This window comes from Schistocerca piceifrons, chromosome 10 (assembly GCF_021461385.2).
Source record: "Schistocerca piceifrons isolate TAMUIC-IGC-003096 chromosome 10, iqSchPice1.1, whole genome shotgun sequence".
Taxonomy (NCBI): Eukaryota; Metazoa; Arthropoda; class Insecta; order Orthoptera; family Acrididae; genus Schistocerca; species Schistocerca piceifrons.
Window position 1 is genome coordinate 135,775,759 of NC_060147.1, and position 20,839 is coordinate 135,796,597.

At 40.4% G+C, this 20,839-nt stretch overlaps 1 protein-coding gene and 1 non-coding gene across 4 annotated transcripts in view; both read left to right on the plus strand.

The window, feature by feature from the left end:
• Positions 1 to 20,839, plus strand: part of LOC124718831 (guanine deaminase) — a 142,181-nt gene that overhangs the window by 72,635 nt on the left and 48,707 nt on the right. The window lies entirely within an intron of this gene.
• On the plus strand, positions 7,504 to 7,578 carry Trnal-caa. The gene has a single exon. It is a non-coding gene; the product is annotated as a tRNA-Leu (tRNA).

Here is a 20,839-nt window from a genome sequence, read left to right on the forward strand (position 1 = left end):
GCCAGAATGTGTCGCTGGTGCAAGAAAAGGGGAGTAAGGATCAAACAAATGATAACACTGGCTCCGGCACATTTACCGGGACACAATCACAAGTTACAACACGTGTTCGGTACATTCTCCTGACTCGGTTACACGCCGTATTTGTAACGTGGCACAGTCGACAGTCGCCCACGGCGTATCCGGCATAATCGGAGCGATATACCGTCGCGTGCTGTCCGTAGGATTGGGAAGAGTCCAAACGTGTCCACGGTAGACGCGGTCTTTTGGATATCCTCACATCCGGAAGGCACACCGATTTGGTCAGGAGATCTGGAAGGCCACACATCTCGAAATTGCCCAGAGGTCGTACTGCTGTTGCCAAAGATATCCCGAAGCAAATGTTTCACCTGGCAAGCAGCTCGTAGTGTGAGCACATGGAGGAGTGGCCGCAAAAACTGGAATCGTGTCTTGCTCAAGGAGGTCCTTACGATATGCAGATGTCACCATACACCTAATGGGCCTACGAGGTGTCATCTCTTCAAAGAAAAATGGTCTTAGAATGGAGGAGCTGTGAAACCACACAACACAGTCACATCAGTTGAGTGCAGTGGACATTCCTGCACAGTGTGTGGTGGAGTAGAATCCCAGTTCTGTACATTCACAGCACCGTACAGAGTGAAATGTGCCTCACCTGTTCAAAGAATATTCCCTGGCCACATATCGTCCATCTCCGTGCGTGCCAGAAAACAGAGCGCAAAGTCACAGATGTTGTAACCTATCCTGGGGTTACTTTTGGTGCACATTATGAATATTATAGGATACCAGTGCTAAATAGGCTACAAAATCTTTTGAACTTCAACCAGGAGAGAGAGAACTCCCACGACACAACTCGAGCACTACCTGCAGAATTTGAGGCGTGTGCCGCACGGTCGGCTGTAGTTACGGTGACTTCGTCGACTACTGTCGTGGGAACGGGCTGCCTCCCTCTCCCTGTTGCACCACCTAATTCACTTGTTTCGTCAGATTTGTCGATCGTATTCTTTAGCCCATTTCTTGACACGGGGCCCGTTCGCAGCTGTTTCTGTCGGCGATAATCCCACAGTGTGGCACTGCTATTGCTGCTGTTCTGATAAAATGACTTTACGACCGGTGCATAATCTTTCGTGTCGATACCCACGGTTTTTTGTTTGGCAAACTTAAACCTTCTTAATCCTTCACACTGACAGGCATTTCACAAAAGAAATACACATGCCGTCATGCGACAAATGTCATACTGGGTTCAAAATGGTAAAAGGTTCGCATTATGACTGTTTACAGCACCTATTTTCGCCTGATGAGAGAAAGTGGAAATATTATTTTTTTCAGCATACTCTGGGAGCACAGATTAATGGACACAGCTAAGACGTTTCGGCATTCTTCGAGGTAGACGCCCTGTGCTGCAGCATTTGGAACACTGTCAGTTCAGTTATAACTATCCGGTATTATGCTACTATTAGCAGATGAACAGCAGCTACATAGCAAACATGAGGCAACTTCTTTCAGAATAACACTTTGTCATTAATTTACGTGATTAATTTTAGATGGCTTAAGTGTGACTAGTATTAAGCAGTATACTGATAGTTTATTGTTAATCCGGCACATCTTTCTCTCACGTCGGTGCATAACTTGACTCGTTCCATTTCCCTGAAGCTTCTTCTTGACAAGATCTACAGAATACGATGAATGAGTGAATGAGTGCAAATGAATGCCTTACTGGTGGTAGCACATGTCGGAATGCAAAACATCGGCAAGTTGAATACATTTCCTGTTTTCTTTATTCACTTTAGTCTTTTAGAATCACATTCTGAGGAAACTCTTTAGCGAGGAAGCAAATGTTAATTGCACAGAAGTGTGTAATATAAAGGTAATAGGTGGTGTCCACTCTATAACCTCTCGAAAGTGGTTAATTAAAAAGCCTCCCAATAAATTTGAAGTTTGCTGTCGGTAGTTATTCGTAGTTCAGTAACAGCATATTAGAAGGAAAAATAACTTGTACCATCCTTTCATTCATCTTAGTGTGGCTCTGAAAAGGGTGAGGTATTCAGCTATAAAAATCCCTTGCCACTTACTCAGTGACGTAGTCATGTGAAGACTCTGAGTTTCTGCCTATGCAGGTATATATGTTACGAATGCAGGTGCATACCATTTTACATTGACAGCTTTTCGCTTTCAGTACTACAGGTAGAATATGACACGTGGGTGGTAATAATGAAGACCTGAGCTGTAAACAGTGGTGAAGGATGGGTTTGTTGTTTTGAGAAATAGCACAGGCAAGTTTCTATAAAATGTAATAAACAAGATATTTAAAGCACATACAATATAATTTTTTATTGAGATAAATCGTTTTTTTAAATATATCAACAGTAATGACATATTTTTATAGTAGTAAAATGTTCCCAAAATTTTGTTCTGGAAAATTATTGTATGGGTATTTAATTTTGTTTACTTGTAGACCGAGTGCAGTTAATACAGGTTAGCACTGACTTATGGCTGTTTACGTACTGGGTGAATTAATGAAGCTTTACTGCAAAACCTCTCAAAAGTATAAATTTAAATGTTTGAATTGTTTAGTTTTTGATACAGAGCTGCATTAACAATTCTTGCAATTATGTGTAACAACCTCAGAAGTTAATCTAAGGAAAAGGATAGAGTGCTACCCACCGTAAGGATTACACACTGACTTGTGCACGGGCACAATGAAAAGACTGTTCCACATTTAGCCGTCAGCCAAAGCCTTCCTCAGAAAAGGAGAAACATTCACAAACATTCATTCACACGAGCAGGCTCGGAGTGGACTGCAGGAGATGGCAGTGATGTGTGCGGGAGGTGTGCTCGCTTGTGTGAATGTTTTCCTTTTCTGAGGAAGATTTTCGCCGACAGCTAAATTTGATTTGATTTGATTTGATTTCTTTATTAATCTGTGAAACAATTTACATTGTATGGATTCTGTCACTGAATAATAGTCAATTTGACAGTTTAAATTTGTTTCTTAATTTTAGCAAGCACCTTATAACCACACGTAAACAGTGTTCAGGCCCTTAACACCTATTTACAAAAATTCACATAAACTATGATAAGCGAGACGATGACTATTGTTCACTCGTTTAAATAATTGTTCACGTATGTGTGATTAGTGACAACTTTCGAAGTACACTTGCTATCTAGAACACATTTGGGATCTTTATCTGAGTTGTAGTTATCCACACTGTCCTTAGTTTTGTACAATTTGCCCCTGATAAACACTTTCCTTGAACAAACAGCACATGCACTGCTACTGCTACTGACAGCAATATTTGTGCCAGTTACCACTGCCTACAATGCCGACAAAATTGCCATCAAACTTCCTGGCAGATTAAAACTGTGTGCCGGACTGAGACTCGAACTCGGGACCTTTGCTTTTCGCGGGCAAGTGCTCTATGAAGTGAGCTACCCAAGCACGACTCACGCCCCGTCCTCACAGCTTCACTTCTGCCAGTACCTCGTCTCCTACCTTCCCAACTTTAAAGAAGCTCTCCTGTGAACATTGCAGAACTGGCACTCCTGAAAGAAAGGATATTGCCAATTCATGGCTTAGCCACAGCCTGGGGGATGTTTTCAGAATGAGATTTTCACTCTGCAGCGGAGTGTGCGCTGATATGAAACTTCCAGGAGTGCTAGTTCTGTAAGGTTCGCAGGAGAGCTTCTGTAAAGTTTGGAAGGTAGGAGACGAGGTACTGGCAGAAGTGAAGCTGTGAGGACGGGGCGTGAGTCGTGCTTGGGTAGCTCAGTTGGTAGAGCACTTGCCCGCGAAAGGCAAAGGTCCCGAGTTTGAGTCTCAGTCCGGCACACAGTTTTAATCTGCCAGGAAGTTTCGTATCAGTGCACACTCCGCTGCAGAGTAAAAATCTCATTCTGGAAAGTTGCCATCAGCAAGAATATGAAATCTGAATTAGAGATGCTACTTCTCAGTTTGTTGCACAACTGTGAACTGATATGAATAAAACACATCACTTACCATGTTTTAACTTTGTTTCTTATTGTGTGTCCTTTACAGCTCAGGTCTTTGTGTCCATTTCTTTTTCCTCATCTCCTCTACTTCAGAGTTTTCAAGTATCCTGTTACACGTGACCCCGTCTTTTTATTCTACATCTCTTTATTAATTTAGCCCACAAATCCTGTCAGGACCCTGACACAAGCTTTCCGCCTGTAAGCCCGCTGTCCTTGCAGTGGCCTTCAGCCTTCCACGTGCTTCTGGCTCGGGCAAGGTGGTTCCGACTGGAACTTAACAACACATCATTTTAAGACAGCGACCAAAAGAAAGAGTAAAGTAAGCTGTCGGTGCCTCATTTGGTGCACTGTCGTACTAGACTTCCTCGTAGCATTCTTACTGTGGCCTTGTGGACTGAGCTATTACCATTTATAAAGGAGCTCAATTTATGTGAGAGCATATGATATATGCTTTATATATACTTTATTTATGATGCATAATTGCACGGTGTGCTCTCATTCACACACACGCACATGCACGTGGGCACGCGCGCGTGCGCCCACACACACACACACACACACACACACACACACACAGAGGGAGAGAGAGGGGGGACTGCAAACAAGGAGCAGTGCATCAATTGAGAACTTCTGCTTTTCTGTATCATTAGTTCTGTAGATGAAAATGACTATTGTGTGTGATGTTTTACCAAAAGCTGGTTTTCCAATTAAAGACGGCTCAACTACTCAGTTCTGAATGTCATCTTATGCAGCTGATCACACCGTAAGATTAAAAGTGGTCCATAGTGATACATGTCTCAAGTAGATTTTGTAGGTCAATCACAAGCCACACTCAGTATTTTTTATTGACCAGTTTTGTTCAGTTTAACAAGAGCATTGTCAGAATCTGTGGAAAACACAGCTCAAAGTAGTCGGCCGATTACATTTGCCGATGACATCGACAGACTCCTTCGAACTGTAAATTTCGCAGTTTCCGATAATGCTCTTATGAAATTGAGTGCAACTCGTGGCTGTCCTGAAGAACTTAAATTTCAGCAGTCACTGCTTTTCCTGCAGACAGTACCAACTCTCGCTAAACACGTTTAAAGTACAGGGAGAACTTTTCTGTTGTGGTGCAGAAACTTTCAGTAGGTTTCCAGTAAAGGGAAAACAGCAATTTTCAACGTATAGGTAATAAATGTATTAAAATAATGTGTCATTAAATACTGCAGCTGTTTTTAAAGAGTGCTACACGAGTAAGCATTTACAGTCGATGAGCTCACGAACGGAACCGAAGTTGTCGCTGAGCGCTCACTCGTGCCTCTCGGTCGGAGCTAAAGTGCGCATCATTTATGACGGCGGCCGAGTTTCGTTTCGTTCTGCGCATGTGATGTCACAAAACACAGTCAGCCAATGAACAGAGAATGACGTTGCCAGAACTCGACTGCAGTGCAGAGCACGGACAAGTGTCTTCAGTTTTAGAAATGTTCAGTCATAAATAAAATAATTGAACAAAAGCAATGTCTTGATAGCAGACTTTCTTTTATAGAAAGTTTGGAAAAAGCATTCTTTATACCAATTGCTTCATATTCTATTAATTAATTAAAGCAAACAAGCAATAAGCTTCCTTATTCAGGCGATAGCAAGGAAAGGTGTTTGTATCATTCTCACTAACCGCTTTTTCACAATAAAGAACAGCGGTAATTGTTTATTTCCTATTGTACTTTGATGAAACGTGATTAATTCATAATCATACCAACAGTGTTTGTCGGTATTTTGTGTGATATTTTAAAGGCCTCCGGGAGATACATTGAATGGTGAGCTGCGTTAGCGTAATGGTTACAGTGTATGGCTGCTAAGCGAAAGGTTCTGAGTTCAAACCTTGATAGGTGATTAACATTTTATTTATTTAAAAACAATATCAAAGTGTCTTACTTCATGAATTTTATTCGTTTGAATGTAATTTTTTGAAATTTGTAGTGGCAACTAAAATCGACCATACGGAAAGTATACGCTACGGACTTTTACCTCTGCAAGCTCTTCAAAATTTCGTGCAATGGTTTACTACATCTAATGGTGCACAATAACTGCGTTGAACATCGAAACAAAATTAAGTCATTTATGGGGGGGAAGGTATCAGTCAAGAAGATGTGTAAAAACCAAATTTTTTGGGCCAAATAGTTTTTGCGAAATTGAATGATAAAGTGTGTGAAAGCAGTCGAAACACCATGTGTCTGCACAGGCGAGCAGTGCAATGATGACAAAATTGCGCACATCGAGGAATGCAGGGAGCACGTCTCTGTAGCAGCGAAAGGGTTAATGCGGCCGTGGTGACTTTACTTCATAAACTGCGCGCTCCCCCGTAAACGTAAGTTTGCGAACTATACTGTGGCACTGCTTCTCTTGGCGCGTACAACTGGCAACGCAGCAATCTCCCGCGTCTGGGTGGGCATGCGCGAACTGCCAAGATAAAAGAATTGAACTAAAACTGGGTGACAGACAGATGCTCGGCTCCGCAGTTGTGGCCGGCTCCGTCACTCCGGCCCTGCCGCTCGACTGGGGTAACTGGTCACACCGGGTGGAGCAGTGCAGTGATGTGGTGCAGCAGGGAGCTGTGTAGGGAAGGGAGGGAGTGTGGACTGGCGGGCAGTCCCCCTCTACCCACTCCCTGTGCTCTTCCCGTCACACCTCCTACCCACTCCTACTGACACAACGTCACACACCACTTAGGCTGCAGTGCTGGAACACTGTGGCATTGTGTGGGTGTGTGACTTTTTTTTGTAATCAGTTAGTGTCGAGTAAGATCGTCGTCCAAAAGCGTGGCAATATTTTGAATCTCATTTGTTTATTCATTCACGCGCCCATCAGATTGTACCAATACCGCCGTGAAGGAGAAGCTCTGGGGATTTGGAACAAGTCGAGGTATTAATGTGAGACGGGGGCATTGGGGAAACTTTAAATTTGTGTACAGTATTCACAGCCACAATACTTTTGTTCACACTTCATGCCGTATAAATTGAATTGGGTGAATTAGTAAGAAAGCTGATACTTTGGTAATAACATTGCCCTTTCAATTTTATTATAGAGCTGCAGTTTATCTGCTATTAGTTGCTTAATAACAATATGAATACAATACTATTTTTTCAAAGAACTTCAGTCTTGAAACTTCGTGGCAGATTAAAACTGTGTGCCCGACCGAGACTCGAACCCGGGACCTTTGCCTTTCGCAGGCAAGTGCTCTACGACTTGCCCGCAAAAGGCAAAGGTCCCGAGTTCGAGTCTCGGTCTGGCACACAGTTTTAATCTGCCAGGAAGTTTCATATCAGTGCACACTCCGCTGCAGAGTGAAAATCTCATTCTGGAAACATCCTCCAGGCTGTGGCTAAGCCATGTCTCTGCAGTATCCTTTCTTTCAGGAGTGCTAGTTCTGCAAGGTTCGCAGGAGAGCTTCTGTAAAGTTTGGAAGGCAGGAGACGAGATACTGGCAGAAGTAAAGCTGTGAGGACCGGGCGTGAGTCGTGCTTCGGTAGCTCAGATGGTAGAGCACTTGCCTTCAAAAGGCAAAGGTCCCGAGTTCGAGTCTCGGTCGGGCACACAGTTTTCATCTGTCAGGAAGTTTCTTATCAGCTCACACTCCACTGCAGACTGAAAATCGCATTCTGGAAACTTCATTCTTGCTTTCAGAAGGGTCCTAGGGCAGATGCACGTAATTGTAGACCTATAGTGTTGACACGTCAATCTGTTGTGGAATTATGGAACACGTATTATGCTCACGTATTGTTATGTTTTTGGAGAACAAAAATTTCCTCTATAAGAATCAGTCTAGATTCTGCAAACAGAGATCTCTTGCAACTAAGCTCATTCTTTTTTTTCACGTACAAAACACTATTTTGACCATTTCTCGAGTATTGGTCATCAGACTGGGACCCTTACCAGGTCGGATTAATAGAGGAGATAGACAAGATCAAACAAAGAGTGCCACCCTTTAGCGCAGGATCATTTAATCGCCGTGAGATGCTCAAAAAGTGCCAGTGGCAGTGGAGAGGTTCGTGGTTCAAATTCTGAGAGAGTACATCCTGAGGAGACTCAAATAACATACTTCCTCCCACACACTTGTTACAAAGTGACCACAGTGAGAAAATTCAAGAAATTGGAGTGAGTACAACATTTTATCGACAGTCATTCCTCCCGTGTGCTGTTCACAAATTAAACAGGGAAGGGGGATCAGTTAGTGGTACAAGAAGTACCCTCCACCACACTCCATAACGTGCCTTGCGGAATACAGAAGTACTGTAGTCAAGCTGTGGTTTCCCTCCTATAATGTTTATCCTTCACACTCGCCTCCATTACCAAACTGGTAACTCCTTGCTACCTTAGATGTGTCCTGTCAAATGATACCTACACTATACGGTTGGGAAATGTATTTTAAAAAGTTAGTAAATAGACTGAGTAGATTGTATTATGCATTTAATGTTCTCAGTACGTTCCATGACAGTGAAATACTAAATTCTACACAGTCTGTACACATACACCCAATAATCACAAATTGTATTGTGTCTCGGGTGTCCCACGCAGAGAGAGATTTACTGTGAAGAGGAGAATAGTTAAGGTAATGAGACAAGTGCCTCTTTCTTCCACCACTAAATATGTATATCCAGAGCTCAGATGAATGACATCATCGAGACCTATGGAACTGGATATACTAGCGTGTAGGTAAGTACGAACTCACAAAGGCTCATAAGACAAAATTGTTATTTGAGATAGGGCAGTTTAAATACTTACTTTTTAATATGTTTGAATAACAACCTGATTCTGATATACAAGTATATTTTAATAATATGTGTACTACTATTAAGTAAATATATATAAAAAAGAAAGATGCTGTGACTTACCAAACAAGAAACCGCTGGTAGATAGACACAGTAAAAAAACACACAAACACACACACAAATTTCAAGCTTTCGCAACTTGAGGTTGCTTCATCAGGAAAGAGGGAAGGAGAGGGAAAGACGAAAGGCTGTGGGTTTTAAGGGAGAGGTTAAGGAGTCATTCCAATCCCAGGAGCGGAAAGACTTACCTTAGGGGGAAAAAAGGACAGGTATACACTCACACACACACACACACACACACACACACACACACACACACACACACACACACACATATCCATCCGCTATTAAGTAAGTCATTTAGTAATACTATATACTTTTAATCCATGTTTCAAATGTGAAAAATTATATTTCTGATAAATATTTGTAGGCTCTTTTCGCATAAATCAGTGTTGGGGGTAATAATGAACAAACATTTCTTTCATCAAATATTACTTTAACCCTCAGAATATTTTAATATGTAACAATAATATTATTCTTAATAATACCTATGACCAGGGAATCGTCAGAAAGCCACAAAAATTAAATAACAGAAAGCAAATTTATGATGTATATATGCAGACTCAAGCGACAAATGAAAATTTATACTGAGGCCAGGATTTGAACCCGGGTTTCCTACTCATTAGGCAGGTGTGCTAATCACTACACCATCCTGGCACAGTGCCTTTGTACAACAGGACAGACTACCCTAGCATGCCTCACTCCTTGAGCCAAATTCCCATTCAAGCCTCAGCCCATTTGGTATTCCTCCTAAACTTGAAAAGCATTGCAGAGGCTCTCCAACTGTACTAAATAGCACCTCAGCTTCGCTTCAGCCTGCATATGTACATCGTAGAGGTTTGACGCTTGAAAGTGTCTCTAAAACCATCTAGTTTCATTTGAGAAAGTAAATGAATACCAAAATACAACTATGAAAATAAAATATCATTATCTGTGCTCCATACATTATGATGGATAGTTTCTAGTGGTGTTTTTTTACCCCCTTCTTCTTCTTCTTCTCCTTCCTATCCTGCATTTATGTCTATTTTCTAAATAACACCTGGTTGCTGGTGACTATCTTCAAGCATACTGTGTAAAAATGAATTATTTTCATCTCTGTGTACTTAAATAAATCTTTGACACCTTTTCTTTTTCTGGCTTCACTCATTCAACACCGTTGTCGATAGAATGGGATTTTTACTCTGCAGTGGAGTGTGCTCCGATATGAAACTTCCTGGCAGATTAAAACTGTGTGCCGGGACCATTGCCTTTTGCAGGCAAGTGCTCTACCGGCTGAGCTACCCGAGCACAACATGACCTGTCCTCACAGCTTCAATTCTGCCAGGAAGATTCATATCAGAGCACACTCTGCTGCAGAGTGAAAAATCTCATTCTGGAAACATCCCCCAGGGTGTGGCACGGCCACGTCTTCGCAACATCCTTTCTTCCAGGAGTGCTAGTTCTGCGAGGCTCACTCAGAATAGCTTCTTTCAAGACCGGAAGGTAGGAGAAGAGGTACTGGGAGAATTAAAGCTGTAAGGAAGGGTCGTGAATTGTAGTTGGGTAGCTCAGCTGGTAGAGCGCTTGCCCACGAAAAGCAGAGGTCCCGAGTTCGAGTCTCAGTCTGGCACACAGTTTTAATTGGCCAGGAAGTTTCAGCACTGTTGATAGTCTCAGATTTTTCAATACTCCTTTACCATATTATGTTTCCAATGTCTTAATGATGTTTATGGACCTTGGTAAGCCTAGTACTTGAACCATCTGCTTTGTATTTCAAATTTATGAATTTTCAATACCGCTCCTGCTACATTAAATTGGGTGAGAAGTACTGTGTGTGGGTGTGTCAAGAAAACTGTCCTGACCTCCGGCTCTGAGATAATGAAACAAAACTGTGGTAGAATATTCTACAAGACCCCTGATCAATTTTAAACAATTTCCCAAAAAAGTGCCCATAGATCTGTGGATCCTTCTTTCAGAAAATGCCTCAATTTAGCCACAGAACTAACATTAGTAGAGTCATTACATAAACAGTGAACACAGTCTGAAAATATACTGTGGAAGTTGCTGACTGATTCAACCCCTGTACTGATGTTCCTTCTGTGTCTCAACTGTTCTGTGATAGGAAAACATGTTTGCTATCTGCCTGCCATACATTCCATTGGCTTTGTACTTATCTACACGCTGTGAGACACTCAGTTCAATAGATCTTGACTATGACTTCACTCAACAAAGTCTAGTTATAGCCAACATTGTTGTGCTTGATAATAGGTTATAGCTGAAATCATGATAGTCTGATAATGGCTAATAGCTGAAACCATGATAGTAATATAAAATAAAGAACCTTGTTCAGTCAAAAGGTGGAAATATCATTCAAACACCCAGTTTTTATTTCTTCTACCTGAACATTAATTCCTACTCAAATATTGCTTTGGTTTCCTTTAATGGTTGCTCAATGTACATACTGAATATCATTGGAGATAGGCAGCAACCTCATCTCATTCCCTTCTCATTGCTTCCCTTTAATGCCCATCGACTCTTGCACTGCCATCGGGTTTTTGTACAAGTTGTCCATAGCCTTTTGCCCCCTGTAGTTTACTACTGCTATCTTAGAGATTTCTGAGAGTATTCCAGTCAGCATTGTCAAAACCTTTCTCTAAGTCTACAGATGTTATAAATGTAGGTTTGCCTTTCTTTAACATATTTTGTAAGGTAAGTTGTAGAGCCAGTATTGCCCCACACATTCCTACATTTCTCCCAACCCAAACTGATCTTCTGCGAGGATGGCTCCTACCAGTTTTCGTGTAAAGAATTTGCGTTAGCAGTTTGCAACTGTAACTTATTATGCTGATATTAATGGATATTAATGTAGGCTGTGTCCATCCTTCACCTTTGTCACAACTTGAACTCTGCTGCAGACAGTTTCAGTGAGGTGTCTTAATGTCTGCAGAGGAATAGCAGCCGATTCTTCCTGGATAGCTGAAAGCAGAGATGGTAATGATGTTTGATGCAGGGGTCTGGAGGAAAGTCGATGTTGTCACTCGTCCCAGAGGTGTTCCACTGTGTTCAGATCAGGACTGTAGTAGGCCAGTACATTTCAGAACTGTTACTGTCCACAAACCATTGCGTCACAGATAGTGGTTCCCGACACAGTACAGCACACTGGTGCAATCAGTCATTGTGCCAAAACTGTTTTCCTACAGTATGCAGAACTCAGTTCTGTAAAATGTTCTGCATTTAGCATTTTTGTGAGCACAATAAGGGGGCCACATCATTACCACAAAAAACACCCCCATATCATTACACCCCTTATTCCGTACTCCGCTGTTGGCATTACCGATTAGTGTTGACTGCAGAAATATGTGGCTTATTGTTCTACCCAATTCTTTGTCGTTCTATATGCAATTGTTGTGCTAATTGAACTGATAGCACCACTGTATCCAGTCATTTTGCTGGCTGGACCTACGGTAGCACTACGGAATTTACGAACACTTTCTTCTGCTGATTTTACTGCTAACCTCCACAATGCTCGACCGTCCCTGTCCGTCAGCAGAAGACGTCTGCCCAGTCTCGGTCGTTCCTTCGCGTTTCCGCTTCACAGCCCCGTCGTCATTGTCTGACTTTAGAAGGGTTAAAATGTCACTAATAGATCTGTTACCGAGCTCTCCTGACGGACCTGTTCTGCTCGTACTCAGACAACACAACTCTCCCCAACTCCATTTATACTTGTGGCTCGACCTTTCGTGACACTTAATGCTGCATTCTGATTTATGTAGGGCTGTCTGGATGCTTTGTCAGATTGATCCTAAGACTTTTTTCTGTGGCTTTCTGCTTTGGCAGTGCTTTACGAATGTGAAAAATTGGATTGTGCCACAGTTCTAAGAGTGTGTGTGATCGCACAGTGTCTCTTCGATAACCAGTTGCTTTCAGTTGGCAAAAGAGGCAAGTTACAGGTAAATTTCAGCCATTGTGATTTAATTTCAGACACATCACCAGTGGCTAGCTGGAGGTGTGAGTATAACTTTGTGAAGAACCATTTGTGTCCAAAGTAACATGCTTAAAAAATAGCTCTATGTTTTGGAATGGTAGTGCCTTCATTTATCAAAACGAAAGAAAAGGTTTAAGAAAACGGGACGATTCAGGGATTATGTAACTAATTTACCTAGCATCCCAATGTAAACATAACATTGCAGCACAAGACAAAATGGAATGTCACACCTGAAATGTCAGTTATTGATTAAGTTTAGGAACTTGAGAAATCTGAAATGGGGAGGGGAGGGGACTAATTGGCAAACCTGGAAATGGAAGGTAAGAGTTAATCTAGAAGAGTATGGGGAAGCAAAATGAAGAAAAGATCAGTAAAAGAAGAAAAACATCTGTGTGAAACTTGGTAAACTCTGAAATCACAGAAAAGCCCTGAAATTCTGCTTCTGAAACAAAAACTGCCCTGTTTATCTTGGTGATCGGAAAATGACTTATTCCACCAAAATACACAGCATAGTGATGTGAATATGCTACACATGGTAATTTCATTTATTCATTCATATGTTGCATTCAATAAAGATGTCGCATGGATGCAGAATCTGTCAAAAAACTTTTTCTGTTGAACTAGTCACCCACTGGTTTCATTTAATACTTTAGATTAAGCGTTTATGTAACTTTAAACAGAAGGTTAACATTTGTCTGTATGATGTCAGTCAAAGCTTGTGTAATACGAACATTATAGTTAAGTGGAATTTACATCTCCAGGTTGAAATATTCTTGTGAATTGTTGAAGGATTGACTTAGAAGGTATTCTTTCACTTTGTTTTTCAGTGTCTTCAATTTCCTGTATGATGTTTGTTGGTATCTTGTTATAAATAATGGAGGACACAAAGATAACAACAGGTATTATTGTTGAACAATATTATGAAAAGAATAGTTGCTACTCACCATATAGCAGAGATGCTCAGTTGCAGATAGGCGCAACAAAAACAGTGTCAGGAAATGAGCTTTCAGCCAACAATTCCTTTGTCAGAGAGAGACCCTACACACACACACACACACACACACACACACACACACACACACACACGTGTGTATGTGAGTTACATTTGCTTGTCTGTGTGTGCATGGTGCATGTGTGCTTTGTTGTCCAAAAGCTCATTTTCTGGCACTCTCTTTGTGGTGCTTGTCTGTGACTCAGCATTTCCACGAATGGTGAGTAGCAACTATCCTTTTTGAGTAGCAACTATCCTTTTTGTAATATTGGTCTATTATTGAGGTGTTTAATGATTGATAAGGCTTGTTAACAAGACTAAAACTTTGCTAAGCATTATGCATATTTCAGTTTGTGAAGAAATATACCTCTATTCCTTGACTGATTATAAAGGTAACTCAGTTTAGCAGTGTGGGCACTACCAATTCAAGCATGAGTTGGAAGTCCTTTGGTTGAAATACAGGATTCACTATTTTTCAGTGGCTTAATGATTTTTGTTATTTCTTTAATGTTTGACTTGGCAGAACTGATGTCTGATGGTGGAATATGCAGTGCCTGTGAAAGTAAATCTAATGGCTCTCATTTTGATGATCCATGGTTTCTTGTAGTCTTTTCAGCTATTATTAGAAAGAAACTGTTGAATCTGGTGTCCAATGATTTTAATTAAACATCATTTTTCTCACTGTTACTGTCACTTGGGCTCTTAATATCATTTGCCTTACGAAGCTTATTCATTTCGTGCCCAATAATGCTCCAAATTTTCTGTGGTTTATTCTTGGAGTTCTGAATTTATTTTGCATAGTGCATGGCTTTTGAACTTCTTCACGGCGCACTACAGATTTTTTTAATATGACCTTTAGTGCCTCTGTAAGTGTCCTGCATTACATACAGCTCTCTTTTCCCGGTACAAGATGTTAGCTACCTGTTCTCTCTGTTTGCACTTGTAGGTGTCCCTTATTTGCAAAGAGAAACTGGACTCACAGGGTTGTAAAAATATTTATAGCAAATAATGAAATTTTCTCACCTATTCTGGTAAACCAGTAAATTCTTTCTTGATAATGTTACTGAATCGACATTTATTATATTGTGCAATATTGTACTTCCCTTCCCTTCTAATCTAAACATGATTGTTGTGGTGCTTTATTGCTGCTATCTGACCATCATGGTCAAATAAACCATTTATTATATGGTTCACATTATTTCATGGGATGGCTCTTGTCTTCGTCCTCCTTTGTATTGGGAATGTTACACATCAGGCTTTCCATCAGTGTTATAGGTAGTATGTTGTGGGTAGTGGAGTGTACTTTTGTACCCAGTGTTAGAGTTTTTGTGACTGTTCATAAGACAGACAGTAATGTGTTGTGTGGTTGAACTGTTGCCTACATGAAGAACAAGAGTGGACACCAGATATTATAGTTAATAAATACTTCTGTCCAGTACGTACTTTATGTCTATGTGTGGAATTGCGTCTGAATATTATTCCATGTGTCATTAATGATTGTAAGTATGCATTGTGATGCATTTTTAAAGCTTTCATCACCAAAATCAGACATTATACAGAGATCAGATACTGGTGAGCTCATATATTTGAGAAGATATACAATTCATGATTTCTAATTCAACTTCCAATCAATATAGACCCACAGGAATATTGAATATTCAGTTTTAGATATTTTCTTTCCTTGTGGTCTGTTGTTTTGGTGATAGTATAACCTTGTGTAGAATTTAACAAACTTTATCCTTTCTAGCTTAGGTGATAGGATGTCTGCCAAGAAATAATAAATAATTTCTCCAAATATTTCATTTTGTGTTCTTTTGTTGCACACTCGGGAGTCTGATTATGATCCTTCAGCAGAGAGCTCTGTTTCTGCTTTACGAGTGTAAGACTGGAGGACAATTATACGTAGCAAGGATTACATTGCAGCTTTTATATGTGGCCAGTGAGGACGGAGAACACAGACTGGCTACACGTCATGCCACTACTTTGTAACCGATACTCGTGACCTCGGTGTTCATATCACCTTCCTGCACCAGTACCTAAAAGCTTACTTGATTTATAGCGTGTAATGGGCCATCACCGTACACATTGTATCAATTTCTTCAGCTTTATGTACAATGCTATGCACACACAGAAACATATGTACAATGTTGCACTATATTCCAGTCCACAGTAACAATGTACCAGACAGCAATGCAAGTAGTAATTTTTTGTGCTATTTGATATTTGTCAGTGATTGTATGGATTAGATTAAGTTACTGCTTTCTGATTCAACTTCCATTCAATATAGACCCACAGGAATGTTGAATATTCAGTTTTAGATATTTCCTTTCCTTGTGCTCTTTTGTTTTGGTGATAGTAATCATTTCATTTCCATAGGGCAGGGGCATTGCCAGATAACCTATTGTGTACAGTGCTTTTGTAAAGTTTCTCCAGCAAACATTTTCAGTTAATTTGATTGTGATTTATCAAGTTTTTGTGATCTGACATATGGACTATTTTTGTCAATGATTGTGATTATTTGAAAATTCAATCTTTGCCTGGTATTGTGGTTATGTATTCGGATAGCAATTTTAGTTATTTCAACGTCTCAGGTTACTAACACGCAAATGCGCATGCCTTCGCCAACACGCACATGCGCTCAGTGTATATACCTATTAGTGGACTTAAGTGTGAGGTATATCTCACCTTCACCTTTATGACAGCTTGAACCTTGCCAGAGAGACTTTTAGTGAGGCGTCTGAATGTCTGTGGAGGAATGTATAATGTGCTGTGGATTTGCAAGCAGAAAAAAAGTCATATCTACTTTTTTGATTTGAATTTCTTATGTAATTTAATCTTTGGCAAGTTTTTCAAAGTTTCTGGCTCAATTTATTGCCAAAATAAGTGAGTGCGTAAGCCGTCTCAATTGAAAGTCTCTCCAGACAGGACATGAGTACATTACATATTATAAATACGTAACATTTATTTTTTCAGGCTTTTAGTTCTCAAGGTTAATTAAATCTCTGAATAATAATTCTTTAATGAAAGGATCCCTGATAAATAATAAGGAAGTATTAAGTATTTCAAATAATTAACATTTTTATTTGTGCGACTCGATACAGATACATTTTATCCGGACCGTATCGATCGAGAATGAGAGCAAAATGGGGACGTGAAAAGGTCCATTGCCAGTTTTATTATTTTAATTAACCGGCAAGTAGAACTACGAGATGAATACCATTTGGATTTCACGCATAATATTTTCTCCATATTTTCTCCACGCTCACTGACAAAGTTCACGAACATCGTAAATCGGACTATAATATTGTGACATGTTACAACTGGCAGCCCATTCTTCCTCGAGAGCTGAAACTGGAGAAGGTAGTAATGTTCAACGCAGGAGTCCAGAATGAAGTCACTGTCTCACTCATCCCAGAGGTGTTCCGTTTGGTTCAGGTTGGGAGAGCTTCTGTAAAGTTTGGAAGGTAGGAGACGAGGTACTGGCAGAAGTAAAGCTGTGAGTACCGGGCGTGAGTTGTCCTTCGGTAGCTCAGACGGTAGAGCACTTGCCCGCGAAAGGCAAAGGTCCCGAGTTCGAGTCTCAGTCGGGCACACAGTTTTAATCTGCCAGGGAGTTTCATATCAGCGCACACTCCGCTGCAGAATGAAAATCTCATTCTATATTGTTCTTATTCCTAGTGTCGATACTGTGTACTAAGCAGTTAGGTGGAAAGAGAGATGTATTATTTACAACAAACTTCATTAAGGAATAAATATACTGAGAAGCTGTGGTTAATATGCCCAATTATTTGAATGGGTTTCGACATGATGTTCTTGGATTTATACTACTCATTACTCTTATTATACGCTTCTGTACTCTAAAAAATTTTTCTCTGTTTGTGGAGTTACCCCAAAATATGCCAGTTTTTTATATTTATATCTCCTATGTCTGACATCATTCGCCTTGCAAACACAGGCTTGTTTAGCAGTTTGTTAGTATGTTGCTCCCAACTGAATTTATTATCAAGTTGTAATCCCAAGAATTTTACACTCTCGACTTCTTCTATTTCCATGTCATCATATTTTATACACACACCAGAAGGAAATCTCTTGGAAGTTCTGAACAGCATATAGTGGGTCTTTTCAAAGTTTGGTGACAGTGAATTGGCTATGAACCACTTATTAATGTCAGTAAAAATTTGATTAGCTGCCCTTTCTAAATTTATATTTGATTTAGTATTTATTGCAATGTTTGTTTGTGTGTGTGTGTGTGTGTGTGTGTGTGTGTGTGTGTGTGTGGTGTGTATACTCTAATTTGAATAAGGATTACTCTATGAGATAGCAAGTTTTCTATTTGTGTGTGCATTTCAACAACTCAATGCTTTTGCTTTTCGGTGAATGTTTTAATTTGTGCAGTCAAATCCTCTGGGCAGGTCATAGAAAATACTAGCCAGTGCTTTTTGTTATTTAATGCTAGTAAAATTTGGTGACAGAATGTGTTAAAAGCATTCTCAGATGAGCATATATTCTGAAATGCAAACAGGAATTTACTGAGGATGTTATTGTTGTTCAAAAATACACCATCTTCTCAAAAATTTTGGAAAAAATGGCAGTAGTGGAACATGTTGGTGGCATCTTCTTATACAGGTATCTACAATGGCACGAGGGTCGACAAATATCTTTGCGTACTCTGCTATCTCAAACAAACGTTTCTATCATCTGCCCGAATTTCTCTTTCAAATTTGTGTTTTCCATTCCATGGGGGTAAACAGATGCACAGTTTTGTTGGCACTGCTTTTGGTCTTCACTGCCAAGAATGACGTATTGCAGCTTTCCACTCTAGTCCACCCTGTGCAAGCCTCTTCACCTCTGTATAACTGCTGCAATTGACATCTGTTTGATCCTGCTTACCGTATCGGTGCCTCGGTCTCCCTCTACAATGCTTACCCTCCACACTTCCTTCCATTACCAAATTGATTGTTTTATAAGCTTTCGAGCTGAGTCGTATTGTCCGAAGGTGCTTTTAACTCTATTCGTAATTTTATACGTCTAAAAACTTTGTAAAATAACTTATACTTAAAAATGGCCTTTAAACTGTCCACCATTCTTATACTGCCTTATATTCTGATAGTTACTTTTTGTAGTCGACAGGTTTCATTTTTATCACTTCAGTATATCTAAATTTTTATACTGTAGTTCATCTGAGTATTGCAGTGCGACTATAAAATAGCAGGTTTACTGCTGTAAAACATTTTATTTCAAAACCGTACGTATTTGTCACCCTCAATATATGCCCCTCTTCTATGTCAATTATGCTCTGTCAGAAATTTTCAGTGATGGAAACAGTGCTAGAAGCCTTCCTCTGTTAGCTCTTTGCTGATGCTGGCCACTTTTCTGAAATATTGTTCCTTTTAAAGCAGATTTAACCTCGGGGAATAGATAAGTTACACGAAACTAGGTCAGGTGAGTAAGGTTGTGGGTCTGGACACTGGGATTCCGTACTTCACTCGAAACCTCTTAACAGACAATGCGGTATGGTGTTGCCTCGATGATTTGTTGTCCCACAATCCAGATACTTGTTTTCTTTTTTTCTCGTGGAATTGGCAACAACCTCAAGGTACTAATGTTGAGTAATAGTTTAACATCCACGAACCCAGTGAAGATACACAATTCCACAAATATCGGGGGGGGGGGGGGGGGGGGGAAATTCCTCGTCGCTTTGAATCTCGATTTGTTCATTTGAGCTTTTGTTGCTCCCGGTGATGTTGAGCCCTTCCATTGCACAGATTGGCACTTAGTTTCTGGATCAAAAGTGAAAAACAAAGCTTTGTCTCATTATCACTCTTCCTGAGAAATTGGGATAATTTTCAGTTATATTCAAAGTGTCAGTTCCAACATTTTCACAAGCTTCTTTTTGTTTGATTGTGAGAACTTTCAGCACCAGCTTCACACACTCTTTTCTCATGTTAAATTGGTTATGCAAAATTCTTAGTTGCAGCAATTGACTGAATACTCAGCTGATGGTCAGTTCGAATTAGATTACCTACTTTTTCAATATTTCTGTCTGTTTTTGATGTTAAAGGATGTCCCAGGCACAAGATATCTTCAATCTATTCTCAGCCATGAAGTGCTTGAACCACTCAAAAACTAAGGTACAGAATAAATAGCTTTCACCGTACACTTCTTCTAGTAGAAACTAGGTTTCAGTAGTAATTTTGCCAAGTTTCATGTGAAACTTCACGACAGTTCGTTGCTCTGTTATTACACTTACCATTTTTCTGCCAAAACAAAATAGCTGCTCTTACACAAATGAAGGTCACGGCAACACTGATTTGCATACTGACACCAGAGATGCTGCATTCAACTGCGAAGGCTCCTCTCTTCACAGCTATCGGTCATTCACCTTTGGCGCGTGCAAACTTAGTCTGTAATGTCATCAGTCCTGTTATTTTATAGGCACACCTTGTAAAATAGGAAAAGCAGAAAATCTGCTTTAACTTGTGGTATATTTCCTCTGAGCCTGAGTAGCTGTCCTTAGTATGTTATTTATGATAGCAAGGTGTCTTTCCACTCTCAATAATTCACTCCTGTGAGCTACAAGTATTTTTTAAGCTACTTCCATGTTTGGTTCTCATGAGCAGTTGGATTTGTCTCTCATGTTTGCAGTAACTGAGGTCACATATGCACGCTCGTGCTATGGCGCACAACTCGGAAGTAGTTTATTTGAATATCAGTGGTGAAATAAATTTCCACTTCTGCCATTTGTCCGTCGTGGGAGCTGGGGCGTCGGTGTCCAGTTCCCGATCGCCAGACACTCTGACACTATCTCGGGTTAAGCTGCAAACCGCTCAACAGTGTCTCACAAAGTGATGGCACACGGTAATACTGACAGTAGTCCACCTGTGGGTGCAGACTGTAGGTTTTGCGGCCCACTCGGACCTGTTTCAGAGCAGTATGCTGTATGTCAGCACCAGGTTTCACCGTCTCTTTCCTGTTTTCTCATCATCAGTAAAACAACTGTGTCTGACATTC